Source organism: Planococcus citri, chromosome 2 (genome assembly GCF_950023065.1).
Source record: "Planococcus citri chromosome 2, ihPlaCitr1.1, whole genome shotgun sequence".
NCBI lineage: Eukaryota > Metazoa > Arthropoda > Insecta > Hemiptera > Pseudococcidae > Planococcus > Planococcus citri.
This window is the reverse complement of record NC_088678.1, coordinates 74429280-74453285: the sequence shown is the minus strand read 5'-3', so window position 1 is coordinate 74453285 and position 24006 is coordinate 74429280. Positions and strand designations below refer to the sequence as shown.

Here is a 24006-nt window from a genome sequence, read left to right as displayed (position 1 = left end):
TAGGTGTTGGAGTTTCTCGTGCGAGTATTTATGAGATGATGGCGTCTCAGTTGGAATTTATGGAGTGATTGGGATGATGCGTCGGTTGATGGTTGACTTTAATTGTTCGCGATTATGATGGTAAAATATGATGTTGAAGGTGACAGTGTAGTGTTGGAAATTGATCTGGTTGCCAATAAAATTATTGTATTTGTGGATACCTGATTGCAGACTTTGTTTTTTTCTTCTAAAATGAGCGATATATTTGCCTGGGGTGATCGTGGAAGTAGACCGTAATAATGAAATAGATGATGATTGATGATGAATTGATGAGGTACCTAAGTATATTTAAACAATCTGTTGAATTAGGTAGAGTTTTATGATTAGAAATCTGGATAATAATGAATTGGTATACCTAGATTTTTTCCCCACAGTTTCGAAAAATAACCTTGGGAACTCTACATGGACAACAAAACGGATTTCAAAATAAGGTATTTATTCAGCTCCATGACATCCTGAGTTCCTTTCTATTTTAATTGCCGAATTAATTTGTTGATCATCTTCGATGAATCATCTCACTGTTGGAATTATGAAATGGTTCATTTTGTTTTAAGCAAAGTCGTTGATTTAAAAATTTTAAATTTATTTTCTATTCATTGGATTGGGTATGTATTTTATAATTTGAGAATTGGGTGAGTCGAAGAATGCTCGGAGAAAATATCCTTTCACTGGGGTGAGTAGTTTTTCAACTTTTTTCAAATTATGACAGAGCCTGGCAAAAAATCATGGCCAAATAACCTCAATAAGACATAGAAAATTTTAAAAATCAAAGTGTCTAAACGGTCACGAAATTCATGAAAAAGTCACAAATTTTGCTATGAAACACCCTTGAAATTTTTTTAAAAGCTCATAAAATGAAAAAAAAAACAAAAAATTACAAATTTGTTCAAAAAATTAGGAAAATTTAGAAAAAACTGAAATACCTATACTTGCCTACAAATTGATAAACAATTTCATCGCAGTTTCGAGTTCTTCATTTGGGGGGGGGGGGAGTATTTTTATGCTGTAAAAATGTGAAAAATAGATCATGAAAAAGTCATGATTTTTTGATTGAAACAATCACAAACTTGTTGAAAAAATCAGAAAAATTTAGAAAAAACTGAAATACCTACTTGCCTACAAATTGACAAACAATTTCATCGCAGTTTCGAGTTATTCAATTGGGGGGGGGTATTTTAATGCGGTAAAAATGTGAAAAATAGATCATGAAAAAGTCATGATTTTTTGTCTGGGAGTTTTGTTAGACACCCTGAAAATTTCTGGTCAACGTCAGGGACGAAACTATATACTTAGTTTAAAAAACCAGATAATGTACTTCTTAAATTAAAAATTTTTGAAAACTTCAGTCCTCGCTTCCCTCAGGCCCGTTAGTTTTTCTTTTTCAAAATCAAATTTTTAAAAAAATGATTATTCATACTCAAAAAATGTTTAAATCAAAAAATAAACTCCTCAAATAAAAAGTAAACGTTTTTTTACTTCTCGAATCTAAAATTTTCGAAAGTTTTTGCTCTCGCTTCGTTCGGGCCTGTTTGATTTTCTTCTTCAAAAATGGAATTTCTAAAAAAAAACGTCGCTCGTTCGAATTATAAAATTTTGAAACCAAAAAAAATCAAACTCCTCGAGTAAAAAAAATCAAAGCTCTTTCAACTGTATCAAAATACGATTTTTCAAAAGCTTTTGCCCTCGCTTCGTTCAGACCGGTTTGCTTTTCTTTTTCAAAGTTGAAATTTTCAAAAAACCATCATCTAGATTTTGAAATTTTGAAATTTAAAAAAATCAAACTCATCATTTTAAAAAAAAACAAAGCTCTCATCAAAGTATGTACGAATTTTTGAAAGCTTTTGCCCTAACTTCGTTTGGGTCAATTTGTGGGTTTTTTCGAAATTGTAATTCTAAAAAAATCGTCTTCAAAATTCTAAAATTTTGAAACCAAAAAAATCGAGCTTCTCAAATAAAAAAAAATCAAAGCTCTTTCGCCTATCAAAATACGAATTTTCGAAAGCTTTGCTCTAACTTCGTTCGAGCCAGTTTGCTTTTCTTTTTCAAAGTTGAAATTTTCAAAAAAAACATCATCAAAATTTTTAAATTGAAAAAAAATCAAACTCTTCAATTGAAAAAAAAAAAAACAAAGCTCTTATCAAAATACCAATTTTTGAAAGCTTTTGTCACAACTTCGTTCAGACCTGTTTGCTTTTCTTTTTCAAAGTAGCAATTTTTAAAAAACCATCATTCAAATTCCAAAATTTTGAAACCAAAAAAATCAAACTCCTCAATTTTAAAAAAAAACAAATCTCTTATCAAAATACAAATTTTTGAAAGCTTTTGCCCCAACTTCGTTCGGGTCAATTTGGTTTTTTTTTCGAACTTGTAAGCAATTCTAAAAAAATCATCTTTCAAATTCAAAAATTTCTAAACCAAAAAAATCAAACTCCTCAAATAAAGAAAAGCAAAGCTCTTTCACCTACCAAAATACGAATTTTCGAAAGCTTTTACCCTCTGTTCGTTCAGAACTGTTTGCTTTTCTTTTTCAAAGTTGAAATTTTCAAAAAACCATCATCCAAATTTCAAAATTTTGAAGTGAAAAAATCAAACTCCTCGATTTAAAAAAAAAACCTTATCAAAATACGAATTCTTGAAAACTTTTGCCCCAACTTCGTTCGGATCAATTTGTTTTTTTTAAAAACTTGTAATTCTAAAAAAAAAACTGTTTTAAATTCTAAAATTTTTGAAACCAAAAAAATCGAACTCCTTACATAAAAAACATTGCTTTTTCACGTATCAAAATATACGAATTTTTGAAAGTTTTTTGCCTTCACTATTTTATACAAAATGAAAAATTCCATGTTTGAGGCTTCTAAAAATTGATCAAAGAAAACGAATTTTTTTTTAAAGTCATGATAGTCCATAAGAAGACCTACCCATAATGTCAACTGGCAAAATTGTTTTCTCATCTTTCGTTTTATTCGACAAAAATTGACATTTTTTTCTCATATCAGTCGGGCAAATTTTCGGTTGCACCCCCCCCCCCTCCTCCCATCCACCTCTAGTTTCATCTTTGGCCGAAGCAGGCTCGTAAAAAACACTCTTTCACTGGGGTGGTTCGTTTTTCAACTTTTTTTTTCTTCAAATTTTAATGGAGCCTGGCAAAAAATCATGGCCAAATAATTTCAATAAGAAAACGAAAATTTTCATAATTTTTGGTCAATTTTTGACCCCTTTCCCCTTTGTGATGTGCTGTAAAAAATTTTTCATCTCAAATATTTCGCATTAATTAAGCCAATACATCGAAATATGTAATTTTTAAAACTGGGGAGATATTTTGGAATACCTACTTGCAGTGGGGCCAGTTTCTTTTATTTTTGGTCATTATTGTCAATTTCAAAGAATCAAAAAATCCAAGTTTTTAGCTTTTTTCTCCATTTTTTGAAATTCTTGATGATCAAAAAATTGGCATCACTGTAAGTATTTCAAAATATTCCACCAGTTTCAGAAATTATGTACCTTTCGATACATTGCCCTAATTAATGCAAAATATTTCAGAGGAAAACATTTTCAGAACACAAATTTATCCAAAAATAATTTTGTACTTACTTCGCAAATTTTCAACCGTTCAGTATAGAATTATTCTGAAAGTGGTATTGATCTTTCTGAAAACAGGTTAGGTAGGAGCTAGAGCGTATAAACCACAATTTTTCGAAAATTCCCTCTCTTCGAAGATCAATATCTCCCTTCCAGGGACATCTCCGGAGCTAGAATTTTTTCTGCATGACTTTCAACTCAAAATGAAGGTCTCTACTAATTTGATCTAATTCCTCTCAATTTTCTTCTCTTGATCCCCCAGAATGACCACGTTTCAGGAAATAATCAACAATATTTTCACGGTGAAGATGAAAAAAAAAAGAAAAGAATTTCAGTTTGGTTTTCAAAATGATGTCAATCAATAAAGGTCGTTGAACTTGGATGTGTTCGATTGCCCTAGGTAAATGAAAAATTCATCGTTGTCAAATTGCAAAAGACACATCAACTGAAATCGAGCAAAATTCAGTCTCTTTTCCTTTGCCACTGTCTCACGACGAGGCACGTCAAAAATAATCAAATGACAAGAGATATCCTTTGGCTTTAGGCTTCCATATCCATATCTCGCAATAATTTATACCGATCAAAAAAATTATCCGCTAATTAGCTTTGGAGAGGGAGGGAAGGGAGGTAAACTAATCTAAATCGATATCTACGTACACCTACCTAACTAGATTTCGAAAACAAAGCAATTCGAGACATACAGAGCAAAAAAAAAAACTAGGGATAAAATACGTGTAAAAGAAAGGAGAAAAAAACCACCATCTCGCCAACGGTATAAAAAAAAAAGTATATCCTGCAGCAGGTCGCCGTCGTTCGAGTCATTGCTGGCGGGCTGAGACGAAGCGAATAAAAACCAGTCGTGACATATGAGTGACGCTTCGACGAGAACAAGACTAAGATGAGTAAAATAATACGAAAATTTTGATGATAATATTGAAAACGACGTCGATACGAAAGCAGAAAACTGATATAATAAAAGATTAGAATGTGACAAGAATGACAGCGGACAAACATAGACGCGAAGAGGCAGAGGCACAGGCACCGCCATCCAGCCATCTCCATCATCCAGCGCCATATTCCACTGCTTTGCTGTGGCGCAAGGGCAACAAATATCCACTGTAGATAGAGACGGCGGTGGCTCTGGCTATCCGTTGTCACTCAAAAATTTTCAACCGTTTCGAATCCGTCAGTGGGATTTCCACCTCGCCTATCTAGTTTAGGTCACGAATTTCGTATAGCACTGAACTGGCACTGGATGTGGTTGTGCAGTCTTACGTTGCTCGGTTTATGCTTTCCTATATATGCGTTATAAAACCGTACAAAAGCCTCGAGCAATGTATAAATTCTCGGCATTTCATTTCATTTTTTTCCCGAACTAATTCCGATTACCTTCATTTTATAAACTTGACATTTACTGACGGACGTTTTTCATTCTTTCTATTCTTTTTATACGTATATATGTATAAACGCGGTTTACGTATCTCTTCTACTCTTTTTTTTTATTTTTTATCTGTATAATATGCTTAATTTCAATTTCAAAATCGAGAATTAAAATCTTGGTAGTTTTTCCAGGTATTTCGAAGCGTCGTTTTAGAATTAATTAGTTTTTAAAGAGGTATACACTACAGAACAAAAAAACGTGCCAGGAATTCGGATTATGTGTCGGTTTGTTTACTCGAGGCGAGGCGCCTCTCACATACATGTAAACTTCTAGTATTCGGACAAGGGACGAGCAATGAAATTCGCGACACGACAGTTTGAAAAGTCGACACGAGTGGACATTGACGAGTGACAATGGTATACCTTCTTTTGACGGACAAGTACAACATAAGTACCATCGTTGCTATCGATCGTGCCAAATGGTCGTCTTCTTGTGGTATCCTATCGTCTCTGTCTCTCCCTCTGTCTCTGTATATCGGTGAAGTGTGCTATGCCAACCCCGAACCTGTCCTTTCCAGGCTTCACTTGGTTACAAATTGTACAGTTTATACCTACCTATGTAACCTCTCGATTCTCGTTGTGGCCTATTTCTCAATGCCATTTTCAATATTTATTTTTCACGAAATCACGCTGCAAAAATGAATTTACTTACACGACGTGACCTTCTATTGGCGGAGCTGCGGCGTGGATTTTCATGCAATGATCTATGGCTAATTTGATCGATGGGTTTGATTAAAAATTTCATACAGTTGATTTTAAACGTGGTATAAGTTCGGGAACTTGCATCATTTATACAAATTCACAATCACGTTCGTTTGGAAGGCAAAACAGACCTAGACCCCGAAGCACATGTTACTATGCCTGCCCCTCCCCTCCCCTCCCCTCCCCTCCCCGGTTAAAAAAAATTAACACGAATTTCCACTGCTGAAATGTATTTTTCGATTCTTGGCGAATTTTTAAAAATGAAAGAGCCTTAAAATGGGATGGAATCAAAACGTTACCAAACCGATCTAGAAAAAAACAATTTCAGGACCCTAGAGTTGGTTGGAAACGGATTCGAACCGTTGTTTTGAGCAATTTTGGAGACTCCGAAGTTGGAAAGCTAAAATTTACTTGATACTCTAATTTCAACAAATTGAGTCGATTGGAGATGGTTTCAAACCGGTTTGGAATCTTTCTTTCTTTTTTTTTTTTTGGTATTCCTATCATACTGCACTTCGAAACTGCTCGTTTCTCCTAAACACCAACCTCACCTACCGCTCAGACCACCTCGCGCTCACTCCACCTGACATGGCCGAAAAGTCCCAAGCCCAAAAACCTGAAACCCACAACTCACACGGGACAACTCACACAAGGGATCCACGGCCCCGGGAGAAGGTGCCGAGAATTTGAATTTATTATTATTTGTTTATTTCAATTCTGCCCCTTGGTAGAGGCACCCAGCAACGGGCCAAACTTGGTGGCTACCGACGAACAGTGTCTTGCATCCGGACAGCAATGTTTGCAGCGGGGTGTGGTTCTACCTGGAACAGTTTAGCAGCAGATCACATCTCATTAAGTACATATCACATAGAACATAACGCATAAACATATATAAAAACAACGAGAGACTTTGTACATGGGAAAGCTTCCCTAGGGCACTAGACTGTGCCTTGGACAGTGACTACTCCCACCACAGAGATGACCCCTGTCGCAGATCAGCATGCTGGAATGGGAATGCAGGAAAAGCAAGGCGAAACCCAAAAGTGGACCCAAGGCCCACTAACTGCCGCAAAGACTTGACCAACGTGACCCCGAACAGCCAAGGGCTCCATCACTGTGGGTCACTGACCGGACCAATAACGAGAGAAATGAAAGGGAAGCCCTGCCAACCGGAGTAAATGGACCCTCACGTGCCTAGCCAAGGACCACCGACCAAGAGTGACTCCACTACAGAGATCTCTTGCCTGGTCTCCCCCTCAGGATAAAAAGAACGCTTGTTCTTTCGCGCAATGATCCAAGGTGCCAGCCCGCAAGACGACTGGATGATAGATCACACTGGGGAAAAAAGGAAGGAACTCAGGAGAAACCATAGGTGACACATGTGGCCTGAGGTAAAGAAAGGATTCCGGCAAACCCTACAAAGGGGTTTACCCATCATTACCGGCAATGCGGCGGAGGCGAACTTCATACTACATGTTGAATCTTTTTAGCCATTCAATCAGCTCCTTGGCAAACGTGTTGAATTCTTTGCTGATGGCTATCTTCCTATTTGTACGGTCAATGAAAGCATTCTCGACTGAATGTGCGATTAATGGTGTGTAGATAATACCTAAACTCGCCATGCCCTGTCAGGATTTGGGAGGACCAATAATTGCATGCAACGTCTGGTGCTTGTAGCCTATCCGAGATATTAGGAAACATAGTCTTCATAAAAGCGTCGTATTTGTCCCAGTCCTTCTGCCACAACCTAATGGTATGCTTTCTCAGCCTATCCTTAACCTCCCTATAGGTATGTAAGCCTCACCATTGGTGACATGACATATGTAAACTTCTTTGGCTCTACCTTATATAACTCCGGATAGTTGAATGGATACTTCCTAGTCTGGATACCCCGAATTTCGAAAGTTTGAAATTTTCAAAGAGTTGGAAAAACTGTGGAAATTAACTTCATGATTCATCAACTTGACTATAGTTACAGACCATTTTCTCAAAATCGGTTTCTGCCAGTTCAGAACTATACATTGTTACTAGGAAAGAACCTTGAAAATGGTCTTGGATTTTTATGGGAATTGCTAAGGGTCGAAGAAAAATCGTAAATACTATTTTTGGTATAGCTGGGCCATTTTTTCCAAAATAGCTTCAGTAGGATTTGGAGCGAAAAACCGCCATTTTTTCGAAAATGGCCTCCCTTAATTTTTTCTGAATGGCTTTTTATTCGAAATTGGCCCTCCTGAACCAAATTTCGCCATTTCTGGGCATCTGGAGGCATCCAAAATTTTGAAATTTGGTCCTTTAGAAGGCATGGAAATCGATTTGGGCAGCTATGAATCGAGTTGTGGTTCATTCTCAGCCTGTTTGAAGTGTTTATCTTTATTTGAGCCGATTTCAAGAAAGACCTCTCGAGGAAGTTTTCTTGACCAGCATTCCTCTGTTATCAATAAAAATATTTTGGCAAAAAAAACTACTTTAGGGGTCCGCCTGGAAATTGAGCAAAATGTGCATAAACTCGATAAAAGTCAGACCCAAATAAGCAACAAGTTGATTTTTTTAACTGCTGAAGTTGATTTCTAGGTCTTTTGGAGAAATTTTAAAATTCTGGAGAAATCGAAAACCACGTCTGAAGCTCCAGAATGGCTCGAAATAGTGAAATTCGTATTTGGGGGAGGGGAGGGGGGTTGGTTTTAGATGAAATAAACCATTCGTGTGAATTTCGCAAATTTCTCTTTGAACAGAAAATTTTTGATTTTTGAAAATATTTTCCTCAAAAATATTCTGGTCAAAAATATGCAGTTGAGGTGTTTGCCTGGAAATTGAGCAAAATGCGAATAAGCTTGATAAAAATAGGCTCAGAGCAAGCGAAAAGTTGATTTTTAGCTGCTGAAGTTGATTTCTATGTCTTCTGGAGAAATTTTAAAATTCTGGAGAAATCGAAAATTACGTTGAACGCTCCAAAATGGATCGAAATAGTGAAATACGGGTATCGGGGGGGGGGGGGGGTGGTTGTAGACAAAATGAAGCCAATCGTGCAAATTTCAGAAATTTCCCTTCGAACAGAAAATTTTTGATTTTTAAAAATATTTTCTTCATTTATTCTGGTCAAAAAATAGACATGATGTGTGCATCCGAAAATTGAGCCAAGTAGATAAACTCCTGAGAATATGCCAAAACTCAAATTTTGGCTGTTCAAGTTACCTAATTTCTTCGTCTTCTGGAGAAATTTTAAAATTCTTGGAAAATCAAAAATCGCGCTGGAAACTCCAGAGTGACCGGAAATGGCGAAATTCGATTTAAGGGAGTTGATATTAATTTTGGACAAATTTAGGCCATTTTTACCTACTAAATAAATTTCATGTTTTTTTTTTTTTTTTAAAAGCATACTGAAATTTCCAAAAATGGTAAATTTTGGATATTTGAAAATACCCTTAAAATCAATTCAGACAGCTGAAATTTTGAGTATGGGGGTTCCAGATCACGCTATTTCCAAAAATCGCTACCTCGTTTAAATCAAAAGTGGACATTTCGAGAAGTTCCCTTGTTTATTTTTCCAAATTCCCTATCACGAATTTCGTTTCAAAATCACGAATTCCATTTCGGAAATTTCCACTAAAAAAAAATCCTTCTATAAGTATTTCACCTGTTGTGTATTTCGTTCTTTGTGTACCTATATAGTCTACTCCATTAACACAGCGCAACAATAAAAAAAAAAAAAAGGTAAAAATAATCAATACAGAAAGATCTTCACCCATTCGAGTAAATAAATACCCCCATCGGGCCAATTTTCCTTAACGCACCAGGTAATTATAAAATTCACAATGAGTCCAACGAAACTATATAACAACAACAACGAAATAGCATTTTAAACAGAACCGAAATTACACAAAAAGCAATACTGATCTGCACACCCTTAAGTATCATGTTACCTACATTTGACAGGTTCGTTTTAAAATAGATTGTTAACGTTCGGGCAATCGCTGCATGTGAAGAACAAACACTGACAGTATCTCTCGGAAATGGCATTTAAGTTGGCAACTAATGATCGATAGCTGTCCGACCAATAACTGACAAGCTGTTCTGAAATATTAACCTTTAACCTCCTTTAGAATGGTTTTTTTCCCGATCCTCTCTGTGTCTATGTACGAATCGTTCCATCTCTTGTGTTTCATTTTCTCGTATGTGTGAGTGTATTTAAGAATAGATACCTAAGTATGTTTTACTGTGAACGAGGCGATGTATTTTGTTGCTGTTAGTTTGTTTATATAGTATAGAATTATTCAATCATCAATCTAATATCTACGAATCGATATGATAATTAATTAGGTCCTTGGACTAGATTGTCAAAAAAAAATCTGCATAAGTTACACTTAATAGTTACAACGAACATTGCTCATTTTGCACAGTGTTAATCTATGTAGGTATGGTCAATTGATTTTATAATTTAGGTAGATATTTCGCGCAGATTACACACGACTCGGTTATAACGAGACCTTCAGCTCCCTCCTTTGTGCACCTCTCTGTTTCTTTCCACAAAGAATGGCTTTCTAAAAAATTCATTCAAGTTTCAAAAATCTGCCGGAGGCTCCAGAACTGCTCAAAACGGTTCGAAAGCGTTTGCAATCGATTTGGCAGGTCGAAAATAGGATATATTCCAAATTTCAGCTTTCTAGGTCAATTTGGTGAAATTTGATTTTTTTCTCATTTTTGGCCAAAATTTGATTTTCAAAAATTAGTCAAAAATCGAAAAAATGCACTTCAGCCCTTGAAATTTTGACTATTGATGAATTTCAGCTCGCTCTTTTGATCCAGCTTCGTCCAAATCGAAGAATTTCGTACGAGTCCTATATGTTGGAAAGCAAAATCTGCGATTTTGACTGACCTGTCAATCAAAATGGCTGCCATTTTATTACTAAAGCCAACTTTTTTTCGGTAAGTTAGCTTCGTGTTGTTCCTTAGGATGTCCCCTTTTGAGAAAAAAGTTGTCCCAGAAGATCGGTGGGTGAAGAGGGTTTGTGCAATTATTCTTCTCGCATCGTTGCCCCCCCCCCATGACTGAAAAAGATTTTCGTGACGATTGACTTCAATCTGCAACTTTTTCCATGCAGTACGGAATGCTTGTCAAGAACAATGAAGTTTTACTACTATAACGTTATGCATATTAATGAGCTCGTGTGGTTTTATGCTAGATGCACTATAGGTAGGTATATGCGTTCGTTACTACACACAGAGAACGCCCGGATAATGCCAACAAACAATTATGTAAGCGAATGTACACACAGCGATTCTGTCGAGCGAATTTTCGTCGTCGTCGTCATTTTTTTTGCCTTGCTTTTTCCCTTCTCACCCCGGATTTGGTTTTGTTAGGTTCGCGATTCTTCGTATAGTCGAATGTTTTCGCGAAAAAGAACCATTAAAAAGTAATTTCTCTACGTGTTTCGGATAATTTATTGTTTTGAGAATGGAGAATGGTACTTACATAGTTGTAGTGTGTACGTAGATGGATTGCTGTTGTATAATTTATATATGTAAGTACTAATGTGTGCATTGTTTAAAATTAGAGAAATATTTTGACGCAGTTTGATGGTTGATGGAATTAATAATTATAAAATATGGTTTCGTGGGGTCTTGGTAAAATATTCAGTTTTTAACCTAATCTAACCTAACTTTCTGAATCAAACTCATGAAGAGTAATAGGTACATATGTAATACTTTTGTAATCAATTAAGTAATTTGATTTTGTGGATCATCTTCAATATTTTTGATGATACCCTTGGACTTTGAGGCTTAGTGCTTGATCATTCGATCATTCGAAATCTGACCAGTTTTAGAACCTTGAAAAAACTTTTTTTTTGCGATGGAAAAATTGAAAAAAAAATCAATTTTAAATCAATAGGTATTTAATTTATTATTAAAAAAAAAAAAACAGAAATTCTGACTTAAAAATATTTGAGACAACTTTTTGATTAAAAAAATTGCTCTTATTATTGTTTATTCGTATATAAAGTTTTTGGTTGAAAATTTTCAGTTGTTCCATCACAAAATTTAGGGCTTCATGATTTCAAAAAATCCCAAAAGTCTCAAAAGCAAGATTTTTATGTCGAAAACCAAAAATCAAAACAAAAAAGAATCCTTGATTTTTCCTTTAAAAATTGATTTTTTGTGATAAGAAATTCAATTTTTCTTCAATTATTTTCATTTTGAAAAATTAATTGAAATACTTGTCAAGAACTCAACAAAAAAAAAAAAAAAATAAAGAAAAGTAAAACTATACAAAGCATAAAAGTTTCCTACCAATTAAATGCAAAAATTAATTTTTCTAGGTGGTTTTGTTTCTGAGATATTTCGACCAAAAAATTAAAAAGCTCAACTTTACTGTACAATTTCTTATTTTGAAATTTTACGTCAGTAATCAATACTGATTGAAAACCTAATCAATCATTCTTTAATTTACCATCGAATTGGGTCCGAATAATTTGAAAGTCAATTTCAATTAATTGAACCTAAATTCAACGTACCTAGAGGAACATTTTTTAAATGATTAAAAATCAACAAAATTTACTTATTTCATTTTGTAAAAAAAACACAATTTTTTTCCATCGAAAATTGCATTTTTTCTCATCGAATTTTCACTCTCGAGTTTGAACATGGTTTATTTCACCTTTTTGTTTCCCAAATTTTGACTATGCTTATTGAAGATTAGAAAAATGTTACTTCCATTGGTTAATTATCATAACTGAAAATTCTCAACTTAAACTTTATTTAAACCATAGATAATAAGAATAATTTTTTAATGAAAAAGTCAATTCAAATACCTAGTTATATGTAAGTATTTTAAAATCAGAATTTTTGTTTTTTTTTTCAAATCAAATACGAATTCAAAATTTAAAAATATTTCAATACTTCCAAATGTGTTTTCAACGTTACAGTCTCCCCCTCCTCCTCCTTCCACACAACTGTCAAAACCTCATTTGACTAGATTTGTCTCATATCGATACTTAATATAGGTAAACGATTTGATTGATCATTCCGTCGAAAAATTCCTGCTCGATGAGTCTAATCAACGTAGGTTTAAGTTTCTATAATACCTACTCACCTAGATCTATTATGCAAACCATCTCCTAAAATGATTTTATATCGAATCACCCGAGAAGTTAAATTTGCAAATTTATGATCCTTAAAGTGTTTTTTTCTGTTGAAATATGCTTCTTGACTTGATTATGTTAACTACTCATGTATGTATATGTACAATGGATTAATAGGACGAACATATCGTTGACGTAACCTACACCGAACAGTATAATTTTATCGAATGACAAAATGATGGTTTTTTTTTTCCTCGCTACTCTAGTCTCATCGAAAAAATAAAACAGACGGCAATTAAACTCGATATTAATGATATTGTATCGGTATTTTGGCAGATATTTTATCTTCATATACGGGTTTACATGTTGACGCAATGTATAAATTTTTCACGCGCTCGTTTCTACATATACAGCAGATAACAGCACAGCTCACAGACTCAGCTCTTTTCTCTCTCTCTCTCTCTCTCAATGTACGACGACTACTAATCTATAATACGCCCACAGGTGCCACATAAATCGAATTAGTCGTTCGCATTGAACTTATAAAGTAAATATTGGCTGATATCCATGTCTAGAAATTTTTATACCGAGTTTGCGTTAGGATTGGGATTGGGACCGAGATCGAGCATTAAGTGAAATTCATTATAATAACGATTATCGTATAATTATCAATAGCTGCTGATGTGCTACGTGTGGCTGGCTGGATGCAGTAGTCTTCTCATATATGTATGTTTTCACCTTAAAGTGATGAATGATCTCGCAGACCAGTATTGGCAACGTGGCTAACTGGCTATGGTTTTGCTTTACCCTTCTCAGTGGTGCAGTTCGCGGATGGCATATGGGATTTGTTCAATTTGCAAGTTGCATCTGCGATTTGAAACAATCGAGAATTAGACAATCGCTGATGTTATAGGCAATTTATGTTTCATCAAGTAGTCTTATCATCGCTACATATTGTTAATTATAACGTCACTTATTCGTGTATTAATTTAATAGAAGTTGAATATTAATCGAAAACTAACTCCTGTGTGTCCATCGTATGAGTATGTGGCTATGACTCCCGCAGATTCACTGGTGAGAAAGGAAATTGCCACCAGTGCAGCGATCGTAGGCCAAAATGAGATTATTAATTACGACTAGACGTCGAGATACAGTCATGAGAAAACGTGCCCATGAGTCATAGCTTGTGTAGAAGCCAAACAGACGGATTTGTAGACTGAACCGAGTTACTGATAAAATAAATTTAGGCTGTAATCGCTCATCTTTTTTTATTCCCAGCTGTTGAATCAATCAAAGTAGCAAGATGATAAAGTAAAACATGGATATATATGTGACTTGAGAACGATGGCAAAATTTTGTTTCATTTGGTTCAAAAATACTTGCCTTCCCTTCCTCCCTTTAATAATGTGCTGAGGACTTACACAAGGACAAAGCTAAATCGAAAGAGCATGCGAAAATATATTTTTCATCAGCCAATATTTGAGAGACCTGAGTACATTTTTCGATTTTTGGTGAGTTATAAAAAAATCAAATCTGGCCAAAAAAATGAAAAAAAAGTCAATAGTCTACCAAGTTGACCTAGGTACTTAGAAAACCCTCAGATTTGATTCATTTTTTTAAAATAAGATGTTCAAAAGTTGCGAAATTTTCTCCACTTTCGATCGAGATGATTTTGAAGCCCAGTATAATTGAGATCTATGGCTTGCCAGGTTGCATTTATCAAAAATAAAAAAAATTAAGGTGAGCACATTTGGGCATTTTGCCTAATTGCCTTACTAATAAATATTAATTATCGATTATTGTTCACGAGTTTGTATGTATTTATTTTTTACTTATCTAATGCATGTATTGAATAAAGCTCTACTGATAGATCCGCACGTATCGATATTATGTACTTACATGGCAACAAAAGAATTCATTACTATTTAACTACACATTCTGTATGAAAACTCGTCGATATCTACGTAATATAAATGCGTGAACTCGTAGCTGATTTCATTGTATTTACATTCAGCTTTCGTATTTATAGCTTATTATTATAAAGGATCCATAATGTTACCTATCATTATCATTCAAGTACTCGAATCGTTTTTATTATCGAAGGTATATCAAATATGAATTCAACCTTAAGCCTCGAAGTCGAAACATCGTTGACTTTTATTTTGATCTTCGATTGTAATCAAATTAAGAAACTATCATATCTGATTATCTTTTAGTTTAAAACGTGTCTTTTGTTTTTCATCTTTTAAAAGACGAAAAAAAGAAACACGAATTCATTTTTCATAATTATTTTTGATCCGGTGACGAACCTGCTTATTAGAATTCGATAAGATATTGGATTAATTTATTTACAAATACTTGAATGAAATCTTTCCGCAATATTGTAAATAATCTTTATCGAACATCAAAGAATTGAAATAGCTGATTAAGTATACGCCTCGTACTTACTTATTTATACGAATTTACTTCAAGTTATTCGTTGAGAAGTTCAGAATACCTTGGAAAAATTCATTCTGTATCAAAGTAGTACCTATTCAATGTAAAAATAAAAAAATTAAAACAAAGTAAATTCAATATGAGATTTCCTTTGGTTCGAAAATGTATCATTTTTTTCATTTCTGTAAATTCCTGCTTCGGGTATTTGCTAACTGCGCATGGTTGTTTTCTTTTCGTTGATTAATTAGGAACTAGGAACTTAGCCTGGGAATGAGAAAGGAATACCTACCTAAACATATCCATATGATTGACATTATTTTTGTTACCAGTCTCTCAAAGATTGAACGTTGATGAATGATGAATGATATCACTCATACTTAACAAACATTCAGCATTGTTCTCTTTTTATAGATATTTCCTTTCCTAAGTGAAAATGTCGAGATAACTTGCTTTATCAACTCCGAATAATATTTTATAAAATAATAATTGCAATCTAAATGTGTTCTTGGAATACCTACACAATACACATACTTCACTCGTTATCGTTATAATCGCAATATTAATTAGGCAGCACTCATTCGTTTTATTAGACTGACGGTACAGCTCAGAATTTAGCTGAATAAGCGTATTTTTACTGCCTTCATAGTTCATAATTAAAAGAGAAATGGATAAGTCTTGAATATTGTGGAAATGTGGATCGACTTTAGTTAGTAATATGTAGATCGTTCGTAGCTGAGTTCAAAAAGGTTTTGGAGTTTCTCATTTTGGACTTTGATGTTCTGATCTGAGATCTGAGAAAACTTTAGAGTCCAACTTTTGAACCTTCTTCTTTTTCATTCTTTATTAATAATCAAATAATCCTCAGACCTTTTAGAGAGATGATTAATAATTATGTAGATTGTAGAAGTTCTATTGAGTAAATCTTTATAAGAAATATTTACTACTTGAAAGATCGTTAATTAATCAATTATTTCTGAATTCTCAATTCTGAACTCAGTGAACTACTGAACTCTATAAAATACTCAAAATATCAAAAACAAAAATCAAAATAATAAAAAAACTTCAAAAGTTCAAAAGTAGTGGTGGGATATTATCGATATTTATCGATATATATCGATATTTGCCGCCGTCGATATATATCGATATTTTGAAGCCGATAATCGATTATCGGAAAATTTTTAAAAATTATGCAAAAATCCCGCAAAGGCGCAAATAAATTGTGCGAGGTATTTTTTTGCTCTTTTTGAGCATTTTCAGACTCTTTTAGAGTAAAATAGTGATTATCACAGCTATTAATGGTAGCCATGGGCCATATCTGTAGAATGATGAAATGTTGACAATTACGTCATAAATGTCATCATTATTTATTTTAAAAAGCGCCAAATAGGTAGCTAGATACTGTAAAAGCAAAAAATTAAAGAATAGAAACAGCTTAGAGATGATTCAGTTCATCTTTTCATCAAAAATCAGCTGTTTTATGGTCTTTTTATGAACATCAAAAACATCCGATATATATCGATATTATCGATATCAGACCTCCGATATTTTGACGATATCGATATCCCGAAATATCGATAATATCCCATCACTATTCAAAAGAATTTTTCTTATCACTAAGTCACTAACCAATCAAAATCAATTATTTCACAGCAAAATTTAAATTCCTCAAACGTCAACACTGATTTTAAATTTTTTCAGTCATTTTTTTGGACATTTTTGTACTTTGATCGAAACCAACCTGGAATTTCAGTTCTGAAAATGGCGTTCGGTAATTTTCCGCTTCGGTTTTCGTCATTAATTAATTAATTAATTAATTATATTCTGGAACGTGTTTGAGTGATTTGTTTGTTTTATTCGAAAGAATAGAAGTGTTCGCGTTTGACAAGTGTTTCACCAATTCATCCCCGATCTGTTGTGCTGTGTTTGAAGTGAAAGTGGCAGTGTCTGTTCGGTCCTTGGCTTCGGTTTCTGTTTAGTAAGCTAATTTCCAAATTATTTGAATGTGTTTGAATGATCTATTTATTTTAATTAATTAAATTAACTATCAAAGGTGTTCGTGTTCGACTAGTGTTTCGATCAATTCATCTCCTATCTTTTGTGTTGTTCATAAAGTGGCAGTGGTGATTGAAGTGATCGTTCGTTCTGTAGCTTCGGTCGTTATCCACACTCCTCGTCAGTACGATCGATTTCTGATTTTTTGAATATAGTTGAGCGAGTATTGATTAAATTCATCGAAAGTGTTCGTGTTCGATTATTAGTGTTATGATAAATTCACATCTCACTTCGTCAATCAAGATACCAAACTGGAAACGTTCTACTTTGAAGAGTCGAAGGATTGAAAAAGTCGAACTGCAAGTTTCTAGGTAATGTTTAACCAACTTGAGTAAATATTACTCGTACACATTATCCTTGTACTATACGATTATCAGTTTTTTTTACGATATAAACAAATTTGACACCGGATTATAGTCAGTCTACAGTCTACGTTCAATTGTCGGTGCGTATGAAAATGGTCTTATCAACTTATCTCAATCTCTACGTTTACATTCAGTCGCCGAATCATGCTTCCCATCATCCCATCACCGTGTACCGGTTCATGCTTGTCTCAAATTGAAAATCGGCGTCGATTGTACCACGTACTACCTAAATTCATTTAATTACCAGACAATTATAGATACGTTAGCGGTTAATTTAACGATCCGAAGGAGAATACTTCTAATGCACAGAGTAAATAATTCGATACTTACCCGCATCACTCACAGTTCACATACAGCTGCGGTAATTTTAGTATTTCAAAAAATCCATAATTGATAGCAATCTGCCATCGGAATTTTTGGTAAGTTGTAAATTTTTCACTGACTCTGACGCCCTGACGATGACGGCGACGAAAGGTACGTTCAACTCGTCCTATAGATAGGCAGATGTTCGTCGTATACAAAACTTGGTTAGCTTTCATCTTCGCATTAAAATTCTGAATTTTTTTTTCTCTTCAACGCTACCGTGTAATTAGGAAAATGTATTAGTAGTACGAAATACGAATGTTGGTTATTATTTCGTAGATATTTGACAATGTGTGATGTTCTGGTCGTCGTGTCAAACTGATAGTTGTGTTTTTACAGCTGAAGAATACAAATTACCCGGTTCGTCGAGTCAAACAATACGAATTCACTCAACCAGTTCTATAAATTTAAGTCGTACCCCTTCGTCTGCCCATCTTCTGCATCTCTCTTCGAGTATATACGTACAAAACGCCATAGCACGTACCAAGGAATAAAATATGGAGACGCGTGCAACAACCCGAAGAACGCGAATCACGCTGCTGCAGTCGAACCACATCGCAGATTCGCAGATTTGCAGATCGCAGAGAGCAGCAGAAAAAAATACCAGAGAATCTAATATCTTAATGTTGGAAGATTCGTTCGTATTTTAAGCCGGGAAATTTACGATTATGGAAAGTTTAAAATGTCAGTTGAATAGACAAGACAATAGCGACTGGTTAACCGCGCCATCGCCAACCGGTTGCATTGTTGGTCTTGGTCGCGAACCAACGTATATGCTGATCTCGGTGTGCGTGTTATTTTTTTTTTTTACTTACTTACCTCTACTGAATTTGAAATTGCTCTGCCCAGATGCTCGTATGCTCGTATTTATCCTACGACAATGTGATGATAGCTTTCTACTCGTGTATGGTAATGAGCTGATCGCTTGCTGCCCCATCATCATCTCAGCAGCCTGATCGTAATTCGAATTTGGCGACAAACTAGGAGCATTGTTTCGTATTGTCTACTGCAACTGCAAGAATCGCTGCAATCCTTCCAACAGATCGTGCGTTTTGTTCTCCTCGTCGCTGCACTCGTCTTCACCCTGCAGAGATGCTCGTTTCGTATTCGACTCCAAGTATTTACCTACTATACGTAATTCAAATAACTCAATCCGAGTACTCCAATTAGCCGAAGTAAACGAAGATCAAATCGAACGATTATTTTGTCCAGACAGCACACATTGCTCGAGTATTACTATCACACATTCCCTCAGCAGTGTTGTTCTACTATACCAAACTGGGCCTGGGCCATTTTGTATAATGCGGCAATTTACGTTCGAAATTCGTCCTCGTCTAATATCCATGGTACTTGGCACGATGCTCGACAACGACAACGACGTATTATTCTATGGCGAAATTTATATACGTACTTATATGCTCGGTAACCGGTTGACTGACGACGACAACGACGACGCCAGCATCGCAACATACACGTTGAAAATGACGAGAAAATACACCATATTATATGAGAAAAGAGATTCGATTAATAGGTTTTAGTGTAGGTTACAAACTTGATTATGTTGGAGTAATATCCCTCATTTTATTTATGTGTGTTGGTGCTGTACGCATTCTAAATGTGTACGACGACGATGAAGAAGACAGAAAAATACTCGAAAACCAGTTTTTTTATTTTATTTTTCATGTGGAAAATATAGTAAGATCTACCTACCTATCCAAAGGATCGCGAACTGGTTACATTATCCATCAAGCCGGTGACATTTCAAAATTTGTATACGTTCACGAGATGAGAAAAGTCATCTCACTTATTCGTTTGGGATGGCGATACGACTCAAAGCTTTCTCCCTCTTCTGTCTCTCTGTCTCTACGTATCTTAATGTCTGTTCAAATCTCATCAAAATCTGACTACTCTCGACCGCTTTACCTACCTATTAGGTATAACGTCTCTAGTTAATTTATCGGAATTTTTCGATAAACGGCCGTATTTATAGTATATATTTTTTTATCTTCGGCTTACGCGTTGCTCTTTTTTTCTTCTTGATGTTGATGAACGTAATAAAAATGATAAAAAGAAGAAACTAAACTAGTCGTTGGAGGATATAAATTCCGGGTACTGTTCGTGGCAACCTTAATGACTGATTCGACTGATATAATGACAACGGTTTTATCTTTTCAACTTAGCCGCGCAGTTTCGCCCGGTTCATCCGACTACGCTCTCTTTGGCTCTTTATGGGATGGAATCAATGGTTTGTTGTTGTTGGAGAAGGTATACGAGATTCGAATTATGTCATACGTTGTTGTATGGGTGTCCTGATTTAATTTCTATTTTATCGGGATTGCGATTAGATTAGAAGGTTTGGGATGGGTTTTTTGTTGAGTTAGTTGGATGCGAAAGTGACGATGTGTGCTGAATTTCGAGCGTGGAGTTCCAGATTTGAAGTGTCAAGAGCTGTATCTCTCGTTTGCGCCATTTTTTATTTTTCAAAAATGAGACTAATTACGACTTGTCAAAATGCCAAGTACGAATAAATTGAAAACTGAACTGATTTTTTGAATTTTTATTACAAGTATAGAAAATCAAAAATTTGTTTGTGTGTTACGAAAGTAAAAATTTTTGAAAATTTGCTTTAATCCCTCCTTTTGCTAGTTCTTGGGAAGAAAATCACATTTTTAGACAGAAATAATGATCTAAAAATAAAATAAGGAAAAATTTTATTTTCTTACTTCTCTCCAAAAAAAAACTGGAAATAATTTTTTTTCGATTTTTTAGTGTTTTAGAAAATTGAAAAACTCGAATCTGAAAACTTATCGATCTGGAAAATTTTTATCATCTTCTCCCTCCTCAAAAATTTGAGTATTGGAAAAAAATCTCGTGGAAAGTTCTGCTTTTAAGCTGTCTTTTTTGTTAAAATTGTCAAAAAGTCACGCTTGATTCATTTTTTCATCATTTTTTAAATTTTCCATTCATTCCCTCTTCCCTCCCTTACCTCTTCCAGAATTTTTCTTTCTAATAAAAATATTTGAAAAAAATGTCCTGCTGAAAATCTTGCCTACTTTTTTCCTCTCTTTTTATCAGAATATTGAAATTATTTTGTTAGTTTTTTTTGCTGTAGTTGATAACTGAAAATTTAGGACCTGAAAATTTATTGACATGAAAAATCTTTACCCTATATCCCCCCCCCAACTACCTATCTCCTTAAAAATTGAAAATGAATGTTCTGTTGGTTCCATTCTTTGTGCAAATTATGATTTTTTTTGCGTTCTCCCTCTTCCCTCTTGAAAAATTTGAATTTTCAAAAAAAAAAAACTAGCTCTTCACTTTGAAATTAAAGAATTTCTGATCTGGAAAAATTTTGATACCCTTCCTCCCCTCTTCTCTTCAAATAAATTTAAATATCTGAATAAAATGTCCTGCTAAAAGTCTTACATACCTACTTTTGTCCTGCTTTTTGGATTTTACTCCCTCCCCCCTTTTTGCATTCAAATTTTGAACGTTTCTATTACTTATTATTTTTTTTTTTGGCCAGAATTTGGAAATTATTTTTTTCTTTTTTCAGCTTTTCTAGATTGATGAAAAATCTGGATTTAAAAATGTTTTTGATGTGAAAAATCATGACTCTGTACTTCTCCTCTTTCCTCAAAAATTGAAATACATATCTTACTAAAAGTTCCCTCCTTTTTTCTGATCAACTTTGAAATGTACCATTTTCATTGCCAAATTTTTCAGTTTTCAAAAAAAAAAGGTGAAAAAAATGGGTCAATATTTGATTGAAAAATGAGGAAAATAACGATAGAAGTGGGACATCTTGATACGCAACTAAAGTAAGACTTCCAAAAAAGCGTTCGTTCCAATATTTGCGTTTCTTTGAGGAGAAGGGAGAGGAAGGGGAGGTGGTAGAAAATTTTCAATTTTTCATCTCAGCTAATAAGGGATTTTTTTAAAAACCATTCTCGAAAATTTTAAAATTTTTTACCTGGAAAAATTTTTGTACCTCTGTCCTTGCCATTCTCAAAGAAATTGAAAATTTTGCAGTTTTGTCTTGCTAAAAATCCTGTTTTTTCATGTTGTCGTTTTATTGCATTTTATTAAATTTTTTCCCAACTTCTTATTCTTTTCCCTCAGCTGTTGTTGTTGTTTTTTCGTTTTTGTAACGCTGAAATAAATTGGGGTTGAATTTGCATAAATTTTGAATTCTGAAAATCTCAAAGATCAGCATCCCACTGCATTCATTCATTTTCAAATCTTGACCCCCCCCTCCCCCTCCTCCCTCTTGATCTATTTTTGTTCTCGTTTTCATGACGCCAAAGATTGGTCTTGAATTCGGATTTTGAGCTTCGAAAATCTGGAAAATCACCATCTTCATCTCTTGAATTTTAAAAATTGATTTTGAAAGTTTGATTCTCCAGCCCCTTCTCACCCCCCCCCCCCCAAACCACCGAGTAATTTTCGAGCAACATATTTGGGAGTTGTTGAGTTGATTCCCAAAACACGAAAATTAAAGACAGAACTCTCAGATTAATTTCTTCTTTCCTGATCTCTATTTCCATCTTCTTGAAATCAGAACCAGAAAACATTCGTGTTAATTTCATACCGAATGATCCAACATAATTCACCGCACGGATATTCCGAATCCAGACCCTCGAAGAAAACCATCTATGCGAGTGATTAAACTATCCTTTGTTCTGCAAAAAGTAGTCTTTGTTGCCCTTTAACCCTCCTCCTAGATTCTCTGGTGTCAAATACGTCTTAATTTGATTTATAAGCCAAAGTTGAGATCTTTATAAAGATATTAAAAAAACTAGTATACCGAAACAGGTGTCTGCTGTCCTCGTTAAGAGCATCTCGTCATCTAGCTAATTTCTCGGCGCGTCGCTGCAACCCCTTTTTTAAAAATGCTAGTATTATATAAACCGCATAGCTGACGAATTATTTATCCGTCGGAATGAAAAAGGGGTAGTCGAGCGAAGGAAAAAATTAATAAAATACACCGGCGAGGTGAAGCGAAGTATTTGCGTGCAGTGAAGCTGTGTAGACAGAAGCACCCTAATAAACAAAAACACTAAATCGACACAGTACGTACTCGGGTTCGTTATAAATAAAGAGTAAACGAACGAAACTCGAGTAGTATACGAATCAGAAAGGTACCAACAACAGAACAGTTAATGTATCAAGGACGAGGTGATACATTTGGCCAAAGATTTATATCATGGCTCACAATCAGTTACCTACTGGAATTCGAAAGGACATCCGAGAGTAAGAAGGGAAGACATCGCATAACGTCTAATTTCGGCTTAATTAAAAATCGAAATCCCGACATATAATCCGATATACCAGAAGGAGGGAAGGATGGTGGATGGTGCAGTACGACGTTTCCTTGCCCAAGTCACGATGACAACGACTTACTACAGTAGATAATATATATTTTTAAATGTCTGTAAACTCGTATGCCTCTTTCTCCGCCAATCTATCGTACTATACGAGTATATCGTGACTTCTAAAACGGAATTAAGAAACGTTCGTATAGCTCAAAAATAGAAGAAGAGTCTTTAATTCTGTCATCATAATCGACTGACAACGTTTCACTTGAAAATTGAACTTCCGTGACGAAAAGTTGTCTTTTTTTTCTCGCTCCTATACTCTAATTTAATAGCCGCGTGAAACGACAGCAGGCAAAAATTATTTATTGTCGTTTCTGGAGAAATACCAGTATAATATTGTGTACACGACGCCCAGGCTAAGGTGTTATTAACTCTTTAAAATAAAAAAAAACTCGGAAAATTGTAAATTTCTGCTTGTTTACCGCCGGCCACGCAATCGTGTCACCTGTCAGTCATATTTATATTATGCGGAATACCAGATGGTAGTAAGTTAGCCAGTTTTGAAATACATAGGGTAGGGTAAAGTATATGGGTTTGTTATACGAATTGGATTAGGTATACGAATACGTAGTTAAT

General features: G+C 34.7%; 1 protein-coding gene across 4 annotated transcripts in view; it reads left to right on the top strand.

Moving 5' to 3' along the window:
- tio (tiptop) overlaps nucleotides 1–24006 on the top strand; it is a 189290-nt gene that overhangs the window by 7594 nt on the left and 157690 nt on the right. The window contains exons 1-2 of one of the 4 annotated variants that reach the window (XM_065353067.1): nucleotides 17034–17247; nucleotides 17323–17635. The exons of 1 other annotated variant lie outside the window; for it this stretch is intronic. The gene's annotated coding sequence lies outside the window, so the exon portion shown is untranslated. Of the gene's footprint in view, nucleotides 1–17033; nucleotides 17248–17274; nucleotides 17636–24006 lie in introns of those variants that run through there. 2 more of the 4 variants (XM_065353069.1, XM_065353068.1) reach the window with 2 other exon arrangements.